We start from the raw sequence: 14,325 nt of genomic DNA, 5'->3' as shown, positions 1-14,325 counted from the left end.
TATATTTTACTTGATAAATTTTTTATTAATAAAATTGTTTTATGATTTAATTCATAAATTGAAATATAAAAACATGTTACAAATAAATAAATTACACCAAATATAAAAAATAAATAAATTACATAATAAAGTTTAAATCTTTAACACAAACTACTATCTTATAAACATAAGTATATAACCAAATAATAAAAATTTCAAGACTCATTTATATCCTCCTCAATCTTCATTCTCAAGTAAAACATTTAAATCTTATTTAGACAGCAATGATGTCTCAAGGTCTGAATTATTATCAATTTATCATCTAATATTCATTACCATAAAAGAAAAAGAGATAATAAGTTTTAATTTAAATTTAAATTTTTAATTTGACAAGTGAAGATTAAAGACATTGAAATATATAAAATAAACAATACTATTGGTAACTAAATTATGATTTTTCATAATTAAATATATAAAATTATTAAATTAATTAAAATTATTTTTTGACCCCATGGGCTGGCCCTACCCCAGCCCACATCAGCCCACTGATTTGGTGGGCTAGCCCATTTAGGCCCGATTCAAATATGGACCAAAAATTTTCAACCCAACCCACCACATATTTAATAAAAAATGGGCCGGCCCTATGGGCTCGGTCCATTTTGACAGGTCTAGCTATGATTATCTTTTCTTGCTTTCTTAACATCTATATTGAACATTGGACTATCAAGATCCATAACATAAAGTCCTCTATGACATGTTGTGGATCCATAAAAGATATCATTAGAATGATAATGCAACAATTGTCTTTCATACTAAATTCAAAATCATCATTCTTAGCTACATATGAAACCAAAATGATATTTCTAGTTAATATTGGTACACAGTAGCATTCTTTTAGCTCCAGTATTAAGGTCGATGGTAAAATGAGATCACAAGTCCCAACGGTAATTTATCACATCCTATTTCTAGGACATAACTGGCACATGGACCTATGTGGGTATGGCCCATTAAGCCTACGCAAGCCTTAACTAACAGTGCATGGGCTTGTCATCCATCACATTCATTTACATTTCCATTCACACATACATCACCACATCATTACGAAACTTCTCAACATAATGTGTGGAATCTCATCCATGCATACATAGAATATACAAGTAAATCAACACTCCTACATCATTATGGAACTTCTCAACATAACGTGTGTACTATATTTCATGCAAATTCAATTTTTACAATTTTATTATTTGTGGTCTGGCACACATCCCGTGCCCATATCACTATGGTCCTTTAGCCATAGTCTCAACATTCTCATATGCACCCATTTCCAAGGCTAAACACAATATTCGCAATGACTAACAAATAAAAGTATATTAATACTTATTACATAACTAATTCCCATTCAAGTATTAACATTTAAAAGACTTGACTTGACACGCTGCAAAGTAGTGACACTAGAGGGCTAGAAAGAAGGTTCTATCACACTTACCAAGTATAAGCTGGGATACTACTCCTTAAGTTGTTTAGCCAAGCAATCTATTAATCTGTAAAACAAAATAGGAAAAAATAAAATGTGATTCATAAAGATGCTGTGAGTAGATATGGGGAAAGGGATAAGCCAAAGGGGAATAGTTTTATAATAAACCATAAATTTCAAAATAACATGATAAATATATAAATCCTTTCAACAGATATGAAGGCATAAAAATAATGTCCATATATAAGCTCAACTTACAAATATTTGCAATAAGGTAACCAAAGGTAAATCTCGACCTTTCAAGCTCAACAACAAACAGTCAAATCAAGAATGTGTAATTCATTTAATAACTCATCTCATTATTTCCATATAAACACAATAATTATCAATCGACAAACACAAGTGTCACAATACCCAATATATAAAAAACACGTCAATGCATGCCATAGCAAATTATGGAAGAATGGAAACTTTTGCCCAACTCATCTATGTGGTTTTCTCACCCTTATACCAAGATTCATAAAAAGGGGAAAAGTGGTATGGTGCCCAACTTAGCCTTATGTTATTCTTACCCCCACACTAAGATTAGACCCAATCACAACAAAATCATGGGAAGAAGACACCTACTCAATCCACTCTACAACAAAACCATGAAAAGTGGAGACCTACTCAATCCATTTTACCACAAATCATGAGAAATGGAGACATACTCAATCCACATCATAACAAAATCATGGGAATGTGGAGACCTTCTCAATCCACATTCATAACATTCATATGCAAGAGCAATTCAATCGACCACAATCATTATCTCAACTAATATCTCGTACTTAATAATTCTATTATATAGAGTTATTTTGACACATTTTAGGGGCTTAAGTAGATAGCTCTTTGAGATTTTAGGTTTGATTGTAGCATTTTAGGTGTTTTTCTAGTTTATGTTTGATTACAGGTTGAGTAGTTAATTTAAGTTATTTTAGTTAAACTTTATGTTGTTTTGTTTTAAATTACTTTAAGAGTAGTTATTTCTGGTTTCTCTTATTGCTTTTATAGAAAATTTGATGAAAAAGGCTCATTTGGTGAAAATCCATGCAAATATGTTGATAGCTTCAGTTGTATATGGTTTCATATTTTGACTATATCGAACTATACAGAACTTCAAATGAAGTGATTCTTAGACCACTAGAATGTTAAGAGGAAGGACTATAACTTTTGTGTTAATCATTGCACCCAATTCTGAACGAATCACAGTTCAAATGTTTTTCTAAATTAGCATATTGCAATAGTATGCATAGAATAAACATGATGTTGTATTAGGAGTATATCTTTTACTCCAGAAGTCCAATTGATGTGATTCTTTAGCCATTAAAAATTTGAGAGATAAGGATCAAACTTTCATGTTTATTACTTTTCCTAGTTTGGATCCTATCAAGGTGAAAATCAAGTTGGATGATGCTTGAGAAATACAGTTCTGCATAAGGTAGTAGGGTGACTGAAGCTATGGCATTGAGCTACTCATGGCCGCAGTGCTGAAGGAACCATTGTCACAGCACTAGAACTTTATGGTTGCGGTATTGAGCTAGATAAAGGCATCATACAAAAACTTGAGAGCACAATGTTGTGGTGTTGAAGAAATAGTGCCATGGAACTACCAAAGTCTGTCACGTTGCTATGGCATTACCCTGATTTTCTAAAAATAAAAATTTGATGGGATTTTAAAAATTAGGTTACTTGGAGCTTATTTAAGAGACCTTTTTCTAATGTTTTAAGGGAGAGGCGACAAATAACTATTCTGTAAAGAAAAAGCTAAGAACAAAGTAAGAAAACAAAGGAATTTGAGAAAGAATTAAGATTGCAAAATGTCAATAATTAGTTTCTTTCTCTCTTTTGTGTTATTCTTATTTTCTTGTTTTGAATTCAGGACTAAAATTCTTTGGATATTGTTTTTATCATATATTATGAGCTAAATTATCTTTCTAAGATTATGGTGGATTTCAACATGTAATCTGTATATGTGTTTCTCTTTTATTTACTATGAATAGGTATAGTTTTGCTTATTCAAATATGTTCTTAATGCTTTTGATTGCTTGACCAAAATTAATTTCTATATATAGTCAAATTAGAACACTAGCTTAATGAACCTTAATTAATTGATTTCTATAGATATATAGCGACCCAATTAAGTTAAGTATTTGTGCCAACATTTCAACAGAGACTTGTACATAGCTTCAGATTCTATGTTAGTAAAAGCACCCATGAATGTAAATGATAAAAGAAGTTGGTATCAGATGAAGTGTTGAATGAACCCATAATATTAAGTTTTAATATATTACCTTTGTCTAGTAATTTTAATTTCTATTAATTAATTTAGTGCTTGTTTTATTTTTATTTTAATTAATTTTTTAAAAAATTTAGTTACTTAAATAAGATTAATTTGTCATAAATTTTAGTACTTAGTAAAGATTTAAGAACAAATCTCCATAGGAACAATACTCTACTTCATCATTATATTACTTGTTCGATACATTTACTTGTGTGTGCAAAATTAACAACAAGTTTTTAGTGCCATTGCTTGGGATTTTACTTTCTTTGTTATTTGCTAATATTAAAATTTTTTAGATTAGTCTTAATTTAAGTTTTATTTCTATATTTTGCAGTTGTGTTTAACTACTGTATGAGAAGAGTAAACAACTTGGAGACTATCCCGTGTGATCTAGAAATTGAGCGAACATTTCATAGACTTTGAAGAGAGAAACAACAAAGTGTTGCTACAGTAAATACAATCACTGATCAATAAGGCGAATAGCAAATCCAAGAGCATATAGTAGCTAACAATCATTGATTCAGGGATTCTGCTATTCCTTTGGTACAAGCAATTCCATCGAGCATCTGTAGGCTAGCTATTTAAGCAAACAATTTCGAGATCAAACAAGCTATTATCATCATGATTCAAACCTTAGTTCAGTTTGGGGGCCTTCCAAATAATGATCCTAATGGCCATATATCAAACTTCTTGAAGATTTGTAACACTTTCAAACATGCGATGCATAATTGATGCAATTCATTTAAGGCTTTTTCCTTTCTCATCGAGGGATAAAGCTAAAGCATGGTCAAATGCACTCCCTATTAGCTCAATAAGACAACAAAAATAAGGAATGATATCACATCATTAATGCAGCAAGATTTTGAACCATTGTACGAAGCATGGGAAAGATACAAATAATGACTTCGGCATTATCCTCATCATGGTCTTCCAAAGTGGCTTTAGGTGCAAACTTTCTATAATGGTTTGAGTGGGCAGGTTCGAACCACCATTGATGTCACTACGTGAGGAGCATTAATGGCTAAATCAATTTATGAGGCATATGATTTGTTGGAGGAGATGGCTACAAACAACAACTAGTGGCAAACAAAGCGACCAATGCATAGGAGAGTAGCTAGAATTCATGATGTAAATGCTTTTTCAGCATTATCCGCTCAGGTACTTGTTCTAACTAAAGCTTTAGAATCTTTTGATACTAATAGTGTGCAAAGTCCTTTTGTAGCTTGTGAGTATTGTGTAAATAATCATGCAAGTCATTAGTGTCCAAGCTCAACAAAGACAATGATTTTGTACATAATAGACAGCAGAACAACCCCTATTCCAACACTTACAACCCAAGGTGGAAGAATCATCCCAATTTCTCTTAGGCTAATAATCAAGGTTCATCCTTAACTCTAAGGCCAAATGCACCTCTAGGATTTCACTAGCAAGTCAGCGCATTTATTTTAGAAAAGAAACTATCAGTGGAAGATCTGCTAAGACAATATGTGACTCAAAATGATAACATTATACAAAGTTAAATAGCTCTCATTTAGCGTCAAGCAACATCAATTCAAAGCCTTGAGATTCAAGCTGGTGAAGTTGCCAATTTATTAAACAACTGGCTTCAAAGAACATTGCCTAGTGATACAGAGGTGAATCCAAAGGGAAAAAGTAAGGAACAAATTATGGCAATCACCTTGAGGAGTGAAAAAGAGGTTGAAAATAATGTTAAGCAAGCTAATCTTCAAGATAAGTCTATTGAGAATGAAACGTTGATTGAGACAGTTGACAAGCAAATTCAAGAGAAGGAAGCAAAAGCAACTTTACCACCACTACCCTTTCTTTACCCCTTCAGAAACAAAAGCTTGATAAGCCCTTCCAAAATTTCCTAAGGTATTTAAAAACCTACACATCAACATTCTTTTTGTAGAAGCTTTAAAGTAAATGCCATCATTTGTGAAGTTTCTGAAGGACATATTGACAAAGAAGAGGAAATTGAAAGACTTTGAGACAATTACACTCATTGAGGGGTGTAGCACAATAATCCAAAACAAGCTTCCACTAAAGCTTAAGGACCCAAGGAGTTTTTCTATCTTTTGTTCAATTGGTAATTTTAATTTTTCAAAAGCTCTACATGATTTAAGTGCTAGTATCTCAATTATGCCTTTGTCTGTTGCTAGGAAAATTGGATTGAAGGAGATTCAACCCACTACAATCACCTTGCAACTAGCTGATAGAACGATAAGGTACCTTTATAGGGTGATAGAAGATGTCTTGCTTAAAGTTGAGAAGCTGTTCATTCTAGTAGACTTAATAATACTTGAGATGGAGGAGGATCAAGAAGTTCTGATCATACTAGGACATCCATTCTTTGCCACTACAAGTACACTAATAGATGTAAGAGAAGGCAAAATAACCTTTAGAGTTAGAGAAGAGGTGGTTGAATTTACTAATTTCAATGCAACTAAGAGTTTCAATGCACTTTATATTTATGCTTTTTTGCACATTTCTTTTTAAATTTTATATCAAAGTTTAAATCACATCTTTTACTTATAAACATACATTTATTAAATTAAATACATAAATACTCTTATACTACTCCCATTACTATCAATAACGAATTATTTTCTTTCAAAAATAACACCCGGTTCTCACTCTAATCTATACCTTTATATTAAAACTCTATCTTAAGGGCTTGAATTAGGTGTCATTTGGCCTAGCCAATTGTGTGACATATGGCACTCAATTAGGATAGAAAAAAGCTACTTTGGAAGGCCCTATATTGCTACCACATAGACTGATTGATTGATGTCCATGTGGTTAATCCATTTAGCCTTTCGGGCCTTTAGAACGTGTTTGCCATTCTTGAAAAGGTCAAGGTTTTATTTTTCATTTTATCTCTTACTATAAGGTTTTTTGGGATTTTTGTATTTTTGAGAGGGCTTAGTGGTCACTTCTCATTTTTAGTCTTTAAAAAGTTTTTTTTTTGCCCTTTTCTCCTTTCTTCTGTTTCTTTTCTTTGCTTTAGAGAGGGCTTTTTAGGTCATGTGTCCCATTGATATAGGCATGGCATTTTGGTCTTTTTCTATTGCCATGCTTTTAGATTTTTTCCCTGCACTCTAGGTTTTTCCACCAACCCTCTTTCTTCTTTCCTTTTCTTCATTTTTTTGTTTATGTCTTCTTTTTTTAATTATTATTTTCTTTTACAATTTTATTTTGTGTTCTTTCTTTGTTTCAATGCTTTTTTGGACATTTTCTTTACTTTTTGATTAGTTCAAGTGGTGTTCTTCTTCGTTTCTTTACATTTTGTGTTTCAATTTGCAATTGTTGTTTTTTCTTCTCTTTTTTTTTTGGCATTTCATTTTCATTGTTCTTTTACTCTTTATATCTTTCTCTTCTTCATTTCTCTCTTTTTTCTTACCTTTCATAGCTTTTCACTTCTATGATTTTGATTTCTTCTTTTGTTTTAATTTGTGGGTTTTGTGATTTGAGTGTATTTATTTGTAAGTTCTGCTCTTTTTTAATTTGCTTCATATTTTCATTTTGCAAGTTTTATTCTAATTATTTTCTTTCATGGTCTGGGTTATTTCTTATTTTATTTTATTTTCTATTGAAAACACACAGACAGAATTAATGAAGTAAATCAAACCAAAAAACATGAGGATTCATCTCGTTCTATGAATGGTACAATTTAATCATATGTTATCCTATTTTAAGCTTAATTCTTGTATTTCCTTAATCATTGTTTATTATTCTATTTTTTTATTTTATTTGCTACTCAAAGTACATTATCCAATTTATGTGTGTGACATGCACATGATGTTATTATACAATGCATGGCATAAATCTCGATAAATGTCAAATGAAAACCTTTATTAAGAATATTTCTAGAATGCATCCATCATACTGATGGGACTTAGGGATACTCTCTCACGTAGGGAATTATTTGGGAAAACTCGCATTCGCAAGCTTATCAAACAAATCCCATCATCGAGGTAATCATTTGTGAGTAAAAATAATCTTTTCACATAATACAAACCCTAATACAAATGAAGGCTTTTTATTAAGAACATTCCTTAAGCCCTTTTATCATACTAGTGGAACTAAGGGATATTTTTTCACCTAGGGAATTTTTCAAACAAACTTGCCTTTGTAAGCTTTCTTGAAAAATCCCATCATCGAAGCCTTGGCTTGTGTACAAAATATATCGAGATGCTATGACATTTAAATAATGCAATGATGGTGCATGATGCGCTATAAATTTCAATGTTTATCGTCATTCATACCTTATGTTCATTGTTATTATTATTTTCCATATTATTATTTTCCCTTTTTATTTCATTTTCATTTTATTCTTTTTCTATTTTATTAACTTCTTTTCTTATTAATATTTGAAAAAAAATTATTCAGATTACAATATGGGACTAAAATGGCAATCGACTTTTTTTTTTTTTTTACTTGTCTTTATTATTATTATTGTGTGGGCTTGTTAGCCCATAGCCCTAAATGGCCTTTGTTGAACCCAGTTGATAAATTGAGTCTCAGACCCATTAAATCTTTAAGCCCCACTAAAATGAATAAAGAAACAAAAATGAAATTAAAAAGCAAAAGAATAAAAGTCAGAAAATAAAAAAAAAGAAATCAAGCGTGGACAAAAAAAGGTGTCTATAGTTGCCATACAAGTAAAGAAGAAAATTCTTTTATCTTTATGGTGATTACATTGTTGTTGATTTTTTTTTTGTATGAATTTTTCTGTTTATAAGTTGATTGGGTTTTTGGATTAATTTGTTGGAATGTGTTTGATTAATGTTGTTTTATTTTGCTATACAATCTTGATTTTTGTAGGTTTAAAATAGTTTCCAAATATAATTATTTCAAGTATTTTAAATATTGTTTTTATTTTATTTCTTGATTTCTTGATTTTCTATTTATTCAGGCTTTTATTATTTAGGTTCAAAAAAAAAGCTTTTATTATTTAGGTTCTTTATTATTTTTATTTTTATAATGTTGCTTCCATACAGAAACCAGAAACCTTTCATGTCAGTTTTTAATTTTTTTTTTCTTTTTATCTCATTTGATTAAGTGCGTGGTTATATTTTTACTATTATAGACAATGATCTACTTATACCTTTGCCCATTGTGATATCGAATTCTTTATTTATGTTTCTCTCTTTTAATTTTTTGTTATTCTTTCTATTAATGTTTTTATTTCTTTACTAATTACATTTACAATTTTGTCTTTCTTTTTTTTTAGAAAAATTGCCATACAAGTAAAGAAAAAAAATTCTCTTATCTTCGTGGTAATTACCCATTGTTATTGATTTTTTTATACATGAATTTTTCTATTTTATAAATTGATGTGGTTTTTAGATTAATTTGTTGGAATGTGATTGATTTGTGCTGCTTTATTTTGTATCTTATCTCATATGTATCATATAAGCTTCAATTTTCTTTTATTTCTTTATTTCAATTATCTTTTGTGTAAAGATACATCCATTACTGAAAATATATTCCTTAATTTACATATTTGTCATTATTATTTTTGTAATATATTTATATATAAACTCATTTAATATTTTTATTGTAATTACTTATTGATTATTCAAGAATGTCATAGGTAAGTGTATTTGTACAAAATATAGTAGTCATACTTTTTTTTATGCTGGTTTGAAGTTTTTATGGTGTATTTGTTGGTATCTCTATCTTTTTGGCATAGTGTGCAACTTCTATGGCATTTTTGCTCTATTTTTTCAATTTTAATATGTTTCTTTTATTTCATTGTCACAATTAGTTTGCATTATGATATCTTGTTTAACTTTTAAACCTTTTTTTGTATACATCATCTCTGGAATTTGAGTTTCTTATTGATTACAACTACTGACACCCTTATGAAAGTTTTATAAATTGTGAAGGTATTTCCATCTTTTTTGTGTGGTCTACACTTTTTATGTTATTTTTGTTGTAAATATATCTATTGTTTGGTTTTTTGCTTTGTAAACGTATTTCTGTCTTTTTACTAGGATGTGCAATTTCTTTAATATTTCTGTTGAAATGCTATGTTTTAGGCATTGTTTTCAACTTTTATGGCATTTCTAATGGGAATCATAAACTAAATGAACTTACAAAAAAAAATTTAGTTTGTTGTTGATTGAAACTGTTAAGGCCCTTTTAAGATTTTTATAAAATTGTATAAGTATTTCTATCTTTTTACTATGATGTGCAATTTCTATGATATTTTTGTTGAAATTTTGGGTTTTTAGCACAGTTTGCAACTTTATAAATTTTTTTATGAGAATCCTAAACTAATGAACTTATAAAGAAAACTTATTTGTAGCAGCTTATTGTGGTTTGTAGTTTTTATAATATTTATGTTGGTACTTTTGTGTTTTTTGCATGATATGAAACTTCTATGATATTGCTACTTCCTTTGTAGAAGTTTGGTTGTGTTGCTTCTATTTCATTATCGTAATTGATTTGTATTTCTAAACCTGAATTTTTATCCATCAGTTTTGGAACTTGAGTTTTTTGTTGATTATATTTTGTGATTAGGTTCTCTCTCTTGACAAGTCGAATGGAATTTTGTTAATTGCTAAGACCATCTTTCAATCTGCTTTCTACATTTATAATAAAAGTTACCTTCAAACTTAATTGGTTGATAGCTTACATATAATTAAATTTAATGAAGTTAAAAGCTATTCAAATATTAGCTTATTTTTAGTTTATCTGCTTTTCAAAGTAAAAGCTGGATCCAATAGTATTTTGTAAGAAACTCTAAAAAAAATTTTAAAAAAATAAAATTTTTATAAAAAAAGCTTTAAAAAAAGCGCCAAATATGAGCTTTCTCTTCTCTTTTTTTTTTAAAAAAAATATATGCCAACTTCTCAAGAGAATTATTTTTTTTCCCAAAAAGATCCTTTATCAAAAAATACCCCTTTCCTCTCTCCTTATCAATCTCCCTTTTTTCTCTTCCTTTTCGTAAATCATCTTAGGGTTTTTTTTGTTCTTAAAAAAATTAAAAGAAAAGAAAACACAAAATTCAAAACTGCATTCAAGTATTATTTTTTTTCTTTCTATTTTTTTTTCATTTTTTTTCTATCATTTTTTTTGTGCTTTGAAAACTTTTTTTATTGTTTGATGTTTCTCAGTTTATTTCTTGATATGACAATTATGTGATGTTTATTTGCTCTTAACTTCTTTCTAATGTATATAATATTTGTTGATTATTATCGAAATAATTAATCAAATAAGTCAATGGTTGTTGAGATAAATTAGATAAAAATTGAAAAGTCAATATTTGTACACATTTATGGTAACTCAGTTTTAAAGATTTTTTTCTTTTAGGTATAGGCAATACTACAAGAAATTTAAAATAGACTTTAATTCTTTTGGCAACAAGAATTGCAAAATCCTTGAATTTCTTAGTAGTGAATTTTATATTTAAGCTAACAGTATCCAACAAATGATGTGGCACTTCTTGACAAAATAAATAATCTATTAAAAAATAAAAAAAAAAGATAAAAGCCAAAACAATTTTGTTTATAGAGGGGAACTTTGTTGGTGAGGACATCAAGACCTTGATAGACTTGTATGAAATTAGCGTTGATGATTTCAATAGGAAAATGGACTGCTAAATCGATAGCTAAACGTGATTTTCTTGACCCATTTGGATTCATTATTAATATTACTTTGGATTCTCTTCCTTGAATGTAACATCAATTTTGTTCAATTTCAAAGGTTAAAAATTTCAAGCCAATTTTTAAAAAATAACTACAAATATTTTTTTATATTCTTGTTCTATCTTTTAGCAATTCATAATATTATAAGGGAAATTATATTTTTTTCACTCTTATCTTTTTTTACTTGATTCAATTTTTTTCTTTTGATTTATTAAACATTCTTTATAGTAATTTTAATCAAAATTAAAGTTTATATAAGTTATTTTACCAAATAGCTTATATATAAAAAAGAGCTTATAAAAAGTAAATTTACCAAACAGTTTTAATTTAATTTTAAATGCTATTATATTTCATAATAGTTTTTAAGCTAAAAAAAAGTCAAGTCAAATATGTTCTTACCTTCAAATTTAATTATCTGATAATTTACATATAATCAAATTTAATGAAGATAAAAGCTATTTAAATACTATTTTAAAATTAATTAATGTTTTATTTTTTACTTTGTTTCCTTCCACCTTAATCATTGACTACTTCTTGCCTGCGTGATGGTTTAAATAAATTCAAGTACAAAGGAACCATTTCCACCTCAAGGAAAAAGATCACCACCAAAAAATAAAACCCAAGTATCAATGAGTAGTTTGATTTTGTATCAAAAAACATATAAAAATTGAATGTTTCAGACAACATAAAAAAAAAACCACATTAAGGAATCACCACATTTGCTAAAATGTTTTTTGGTCAAAAGAACCTTCCAGTTCCTATACTATTTAATTTTATTTAATTTAGTCTTTGTACTCAAAATTAAAACAATTTATTTTCTTAATGTTATGAATTGTGTCAATTTAGTCATTTCCCTTAACGACATCCAATTATACCGTTCAAGGATGACGTTAGTGTTAACGTGTCACATTTTAATGACATGACGTTTGAGATGATGACATGGCATGCCACATGACACCAAGTGATGATGTGGTAATACCACATGGCACTATACGATGGCATGGCAATGTTGACGTGGTATTGGCATGCTAACAAGTTAGTACCACATGGCAGATCAAAAAAAGTTTTTAAAAACATTCTATCATGTCATAGTGATTAAATTGAACAAAATATATAATATAGGAACTAAATGAAAAAAAAATTAAGATGTTAAGGGACTAAATTGAAAAAAAATATTTAAAAAGTACAAATCTTTAAGTAGATTATTGATATGCTTATGAATTAGCTAAATATTTAAGTTTAAAAGATTTATTATGTTAATATATATATATATATATATATATTTTCTTACTGAATTATTTAATTATCAAATATGTAAATTAATTTATCTTTTTTACAAAAAATAAGTTTGAATTTTTCCTTGTATAAAAATTTTTTTTAAAAATTTCATAACTAAAGTCAAATTTAGATGAATAACTTGCATTATATTAAAATAAAATAATATAAAATGACTAACTATGTTGATTTAGTTAAAATTTTCACAATTTATAAATACATATTCTTTTGAAATTATTCAACTCTTACCCAATTTACTTTTTATTTAAATTTACTCAAATTAGCAAAATATTTTGATTTAGTTATAACTTTCACAATTTACAAATACACATTCTTTTGTAACTATTTAACTCTTACCCAATTTACTTTTTTATTTAAATTTACTCAAAATTTCTTATAAAATGATTTTATTTAAATTCAAATACCATAATCAAATTCTACTAATTTAAATTTAAATTATTAATTTGGATATCCAAAAATTTTGTTAATAAAATAAAATGGTACCAATATTTACAGTTATATTTAACTTTATTAACCATAAATGCAATCTTTAATATAAGAAATTTCAACTTAAAAAATATAATTTGAAATATTAAACAAAATAAAAATATAAAATATAAATAAAAAATTAGAATGGTGGAGTTCAGATTCTATTGTTGTAACAAGAGGTTTGTCATATCCAAATTAAGCAAGTTAAAATAAAAAATTATTTTTATAATCATCGTTAACTCCATATCTCCGTTCTTCATTTTTTTAAAAGAAAAAACTAAATCAATATATTTTGCTAATTTGACTTTAGCTTAAGTTAAAAACCAAGTTAAATAATTTTTAAATTTTTATACTATAATAAATTGAAGAAAAAAGAATTTATTTAGTCATTTTATATTATTTTACGTTAACATAATATAAGTTATTTATCTAAATTTGACTTTAGGTATAAATTCTTTTTAAAATTGTTTTGATAGAAAGAGTATTCAAACTTAAATTTTGTAGAATGCCAATGCCATATCAGCATTACCACATCATCATATAGCACCACGTGGCATTGTCAAATCATCGCTAAGTGCCACGTGACATGTCATGTCATCATCTCAAAACGTCTCGTCATCAAAATGTGACACATCAATACTGACGTTATCTTTTAATAATAAAATTAGATGCCATTAAAAGAAATGATTAAATTGATATAATTTTTAAAATTAAAAAACTAAATTGCTTCGATTTTGAATATAAAAAATTAAATTGAATAAAATTAAAAAGTACAAGAACTGAAAGGGTCTTTGGATCAATTTTGTTTATTAATATCTTTTTTGCTCTCAACAAATTGTGACTTGGATATTCAAACTACCTTTTAAGTTTTTTTTTTTGTTTTTTGGACAAGGGCAGTGATACTTAAGAGGATAATTACCCAACATGCACCCACTGACCACGCACTCACTTTACTACAATTCAATAGAATGTCGTGTACGAGCTTCCGATATCAAGATACAATTATGCTATTTACTATCACATCAAATTTCACTATGCTATTTTTTGTGCCTTCCTGAAAGTGTCAATCCTCTATAGTAAAAACAATGAAATAACCGCGACATGTACGAGTAGTTTGATTAGTC

The 14,325-nt window shown here is 28.1% G+C and overlaps 1 non-coding gene across 1 annotated transcript; it reads right to left on the bottom strand.

Annotated features, from left to right (window-relative positions):
* Positions 1-4,601: 4,601 nt before the first annotated feature.
* Positions 4,602-4,708, bottom strand: LOC149527509 (small nucleolar RNA R71). The gene has a single exon (XR_016350944.1). It is a non-coding gene; the product is annotated as a small nucleolar RNA R71 (small nucleolar RNA).
* Between the last annotated feature and the right edge of the window lie 9,617 nt (positions 4,709-14,325).

This window comes from Theobroma umbraticum, unplaced genomic scaffold (genome assembly GCF_002168275.2).
Source record: "Theobroma umbraticum cultivar Fairchild unplaced genomic scaffold, ASM216827v3 scaffold_56.0, whole genome shotgun sequence".
In the NCBI taxonomy this organism is placed as follows: domain Eukaryota; kingdom Viridiplantae; phylum Streptophyta; class Magnoliopsida; order Malvales; family Malvaceae; genus Theobroma; species Theobroma umbraticum.
Note: the sequence above shows the minus strand (reverse complement) of the source record. Positions and strands in the feature narration are given on the sequence as shown.